Source organism: Callorhinchus milii, unplaced genomic scaffold, assembly GCF_018977255.1.
Source record: "Callorhinchus milii isolate IMCB2004 unplaced genomic scaffold, IMCB_Cmil_1.0 Scaffold18, whole genome shotgun sequence".
Taxonomy (NCBI): domain Eukaryota; kingdom Metazoa; phylum Chordata; class Chondrichthyes; order Chimaeriformes; family Callorhinchidae; genus Callorhinchus; species Callorhinchus milii.
The window spans coordinates 2,764,781-2,770,530 of NW_024704759.1; positions in this window are offsets into that span (position 1 = coordinate 2,764,781).

Below are 5,750 nucleotides of genomic sequence, written 5' to 3' on the forward strand. Positions count from 1 at the left end.
TTTTATTACGTGTCTTTACGTCACTTTAAAAAGTTACAAAAATGTCTGCCTGGAAACAGTCACGATGGAAAAACAAATGTATCTGGAGAAGCAGAGAGGGGAACATATCATTGTATGGGTAGGAGGGTAGGGGTAGGAGGGTGACCAAAGGAACGGTCGAAAAGGAGTCGGGTCTTGAAGGAGCCAAGGGAGGGGGCGAGGCGGAGGGACTGTGGGGTGGAGTGGGAGGAGAGGGAGTGAAGTCAGTACAGGAGAATCCGGGTTCGTCCTCCTTTCCCTCACCAATAGGTGTTAGATTTTTTTCAATTGAGAAATGCATTGCTGCATCTTGTCTGACTCCTGTACCATCTAGTCTAGACCTTTCTTTGCAATTATTCGGATGATTATGCAGTACTTCCAGATTGCCTGGTGTACAACATACCTCCCCAGAGTATAAATGTTTCCCCTCTTGCACCAAGCAATAGCGCGCAGAATTTCGCAATCCCCTGGTCACTTTATGCCTCTGTAAATATAGTTCAGTAACATTGACAAGCGCCTTGTCCTTTTTAAAAAAAAAAACTTTTACAAACAAAACTCAGGCTCCGTCATGCAATGGCTTAACATCATTTCCCACATGAGTGCTAAAAGACCCCGCGTTGATGGTGGCTTCGCGGACTGAGTCTTTGAGGGTTACTGGAGTTGAGACGTGAACACATTTAACCTCATCAACATCCACAGTAGCACCCAACGGCAAATTGTCCCAGGAGCTTTGGAGCACTGCTACCCTGAGCCACAGTTGTATCTCCCTTCTGCCATTCAATAACAGTCCAAAATAGAAAGTGAGTGGCAATGGGAACATTACCACAAGTTGTTAACAATAGTGGTGGCATGGTTGAGGAACCCGTGCGTTCTATAATACCAGGTGGTGCTTAGAGATTGCCTTCTCTTGGATCTAAATATTATTGAGATCGGTCCAAAGTGGCTCAAACCAAGTAATTGCAATAATGCCACACACATCAGGATTTCAGAGTGTAATTCTTTCTTCCCTCTTCTCCTCCCCCCCATCATCACCTCCCCCTCCCACAATTCCACACATGCCTCAGCAAAGTTCAAATTCCTGCTGATCAGGAAGAACGCCTATTTTGCAACCGAGTCAGCTGATCCTCGCCCGACCTAAGGTTGTTGGTGACAGGTTGTTTCAGCCCTCCCACGGCAGGTGAGGGAGGGGAAAATCAGCCAGGGATCCTGGTGGCTACCCAGCGACTGCTGCTGGAAGTGAGAATATATGTGAAAATCATCTCCTTTTAACTGGTTTCAATAGTGGGGGTGACAATGCGGTTCACATTGTCTTGGCGCCTGTTCACGCTGCATGTTTGACTAAAGATAATGCATTTTTTGATGTAACGCCTTATTAGGTCACTCGACATCTCAAAGCGCCTCACAGGATTCATTGTAAAGGCTAGTGACTGTGTGTTTAGAGATCCCAAATGATCCTTGAAACATGCTGTAAAAATTGGCGAAGAAGCCATTGAGTGGAGGTGAAGAAAGCGACATGGAATTGAGCGAAGAGGGATAAAGATTGCAGCAAAATCCTCTTAAACTAATTCTCATCTATACAATCCAAACTAAACCCATCCAGTCAACCTCCTTTATCTATTAAAAAATAATCTTTAGATATCGAGTGTTTTTTTTATTTTTAAAATATTTGTTGGAAATAATTTATAACACATTTTGTTAGTTGCATTGAATTTTACCTGTGTAACAGCTAAATACAATCGAGGCATTTCAATGGAAGACGTAATGTTTGGAGGATCGCTTGGATTATAAACTGTATATCTTGTTTTTTTTATATAGCTTGAAAGAGATTTAGAATAAAAAAAGGAAGTTGTGTAATTGTCACAAATTCCAGGATGCAGCTATTCATAGTGTACATTCAGTTTCTTAATAATAATAATTCTTAATGCTTTGATATGTGAAATAAAGTGCCTTAACCCCTATTTTTGCGATTGTACTGTTTTGTCTAGTTAAATCTTGGGGTGATTCAGCACACTCGAAGAGTATTTTAATGGGATTGAGAAAGTGAGCCCAGAGCACCGAGATAGCCTAACAAGAAGACAGTTTTTTCTGTGTAACATTTCTTTACCCAGAGAGTAACAAACTGGAACAGGTTACCAGGAAAAGGAGGGAGGGCGAATCCAGGATGTTAGGAGTAACTTAAAAAAATAGTTTGATGCTGTGACGGGAAATGGAAGGGTTTCTGGAAGAATAAGAGCAAATAGCCTGGAAGGCATTCTTCATATGTGTTATGTCAGTGTATTAAGGGATACGGGGCAATGGTGGATAATTGGACTTGAGTTACAGATCAGCCACGATCATATAAAATGGTGGAACAGGCTCGAGGGGCTGAATGGCCTACTCATGTTTCTATGTTTCATGCAAAACTTGTCTTATGAACTCCAAAGACCCCTTCTTGTAACTGGACGTTGATCAATATCAGGTGAGGACAGGGTTAGGCACATCTGCGACATGCCCAGAAAAAGGAATCGGACACCCTTAGGGGGAGAGAAATTAGCAGGTAATAGTAATAATAATAATAATTCTTGCATTTGATATAGCACCTTACATCTTCGATATGTCTCAAAGTACGTCACAGAATATACTGTAAAGTGGATTGTGGGCGAAACGCAGCAGCCAATTGCACAGAGAAATGTCTCACAAACAGTCGTGGATTGAGTGTGACCAAATTATTCTTAATAAATATATATGTTGCAGGGATTATTACCCTATACATAGTATCAGGTAATAATATACATTACATGTATGTGTGTGTGTATATATATATATTATATATAAAATACAAGGTATACCCATTGCAGCTTCGCTTGCAACCAAAGGATCCAATATGGAATGTAGATTGACACACACAGAGACTTTTCGTCTCTATACTCAGCTGGGAGGACTCAGCGGGAGGACTCCTTTAATATATTTTCTCTCTGTCTCTCTCTCCCAGTCTCTCTCACAAAATACAGTCACTACACTTTATAATATATTCTCTCTCACAGTCTCTCTCTCTGTCCCACAAGGGAGGACTCTAGCTCCCATGACAACCAGAAAAAAGTGCTAAAACTCTGTTGCAGAATATAGATGTGTATCTCTGTCGCTATGTAGTTGGAGTCCTGTAACTCAGTGGTTAGAGCACTCGCTTTGCAAGTGAGAGACCTGAGTTCGATTCCAGCAGAGGGCGAAACCTTGGGCAAGTTTCCTTACTCCACACACCTAATAATAATCCCTCCAAAAAACAAAACAATAATAAATTGGTCATTTTCAATCCATGACTGTTTGTGGGACACTGCGGTGCGCAATTGGCTGCCGCGTTCGCCCACAAATGTAGTCAATTCACTTTACAGTATATTCTGTGAAGCGCTTTGGGACGTCTAGACGACGTGAAAAGCGCTATATCAAATGCAAGGATTATTATTAGTAGTAGTAGTTGCAGAATACGATGCATACCTCAATTTTTAATATAGCTCATCAACTATACAAGATTCCCCCCCCCAAAAAAAAACAATATGCCCATGACACTTACCAGTTGCAGGACCTTTCCGATGAGGTAGAAATCATATCTCTATGTCAATTGGTTATTGCGTGTTTGACGGATACACTGACACACATTCACACAGATACACAGACATTTTGTCTTTATTATGCAAATATGCAATTTGTTTTGTGCAGTATCCCAGGAGGAGGGTGAGAAGCACAACCACACAAGAACTGTTAGACCCATCTCAAGACCCCCCTCTTCGACCATGCTTTCTATCTCCTTGCTTCCCACCCCCCCCACCCCACCCTCCACCCTTCCCAACCCTGACCCTCAGCTTCGTAACTCTGTCTGTCCAACTTCTTGGGACGTCCTCCTGACGTGAAAGGCGCTTTACAAATGTAATTTTGTTGTTGTTGTGGATATATATATATATATATGATGCAGTGCACACAATACACATTTCTATACATTTGGTTAAAACAGTGTAATTCTTATAATAACATGAAATGCATCCAATATTAAGACAATAAATAATTTGTTCATTGATGTTTAATGGCACATAGAACCAAATTATACTTGGACCACTTATCCTTTGAAAACACAATATTAATTCTTACACATCAATTCTTCTCTTCTATAAAACCTGCCAAGAAGGGAACAGCGAACATTATCCTGAGATACCTGACCACTGAAAAAGTCATTGAGTAAATGAGGTCAAATATGCAATTTGTTTTGTGCAGTATTCCAGGAGGAGGGTGACAAACACAACCACACAAGAACTGTTACTCCACGTTGGAATCCTCCCAAATTCAGATCATAAAATCATAAAATACCACAGCACATAAATGGTCCATTTGGCCCGTCAAATCAGCTTTGCGGTTTTCTCCACATGAGGCACACAACCTCATTTTGTTCTACCTGCTACCTCTTGCCTTTGATATTCATTGGAACATAGGAACAGGAGCAGGCCATTCAGTCCCTTGAGCCTGTTGCGTCATTCTATTAGATCATGGTAGATAATAATAATCCTTGCATTTGATGTAGGGGCTTATCGCGTCTTCTAGACGTCTCAAAGCACTTCACAGAATATACTGTAAAATGCATTGACTGTATATTTTGTGGGCGAAATGCGGCAGCCAATTAGGCATAGCAGTGTCCCACAAACAGTCATGGATTGGAGTGACCAATTTATTATTCATTTTATTAAGGAATTATTAGCCCTGGAAAAGCGATCCGCCAATCGACTAACAACCGGGTTCCTACTTACTGATAGGTAATCAGAGGCGTGTGGAGTAACAAAACTTGCCCGACATTTTGCCCTGCCCCGGGAATCGAACTCAGGTCCTCTCGTTTGCGAGGCGAGTGCTCTAACCACTGAGCTACAAGACCCCACAATTGTGATAGAAACTCAACTCCTAATTCCTTCCTCGCCTCCCCCCACCCCCCCCAAACCTAGAACCTATCTTACGTTGCCTTGGAAAGAATTTCACGGATCCTGCCTCAACAGCGACAGACAAATCCACATTCCAACCACCCTCTGGGGAAAGCTGGAACTCTGAACTTGTTCCGAAAGCTAGAACTTTGGTGTTTTCGAATGTAACAGATAAATTGTAAAATATGAAAGATAATAATAATAATAATCCTTGCATTTGATATAGCGCTTTTCACGTCGGGAGGACATCCCAAAGCGCTTCACAGAACACACTGTAAAGTGAATTGACTGTATATTTGTGGGCGAACGCGGCAGCCAATTGCGCACAGCAATGTCCCACAAACAGTCGTAGATTGAAAATGACCAATTTATTATTGTTTGTGGTTTTGGAGGATTATTATTAGGCTCTGTGTGGAGTAAGGAAACTTGCCCAAGGTTTCGCCCTCTGCCTGGAATTGAACTCAGGTCTCTCACTTGCAAAGCGAGTGCTCTAACCACTGAGCTACAGGACTCCACGATAGAATATAAAAAGAATATAAAACATATAAAACAAAGAATATTAAATTGCAGAATATAAAAGAATATATAAATATAAATAATATAAATGTATTTTATTGCTATAAAAGGGTTTTCATTCTGATTATGAATGAAGTTGTGGAATGAGGTGGTGAGTGACACCTGTGCACCTGGTCGGGGGGGTCACGTGATCCACACTGCTCTCCTGGAGCCTACTAGGGGGCGGGGCCAGCCGGCTGTCAAGCGGCCCCGCCCCTACTGACGTCAGTTCCGTTGAGCGAC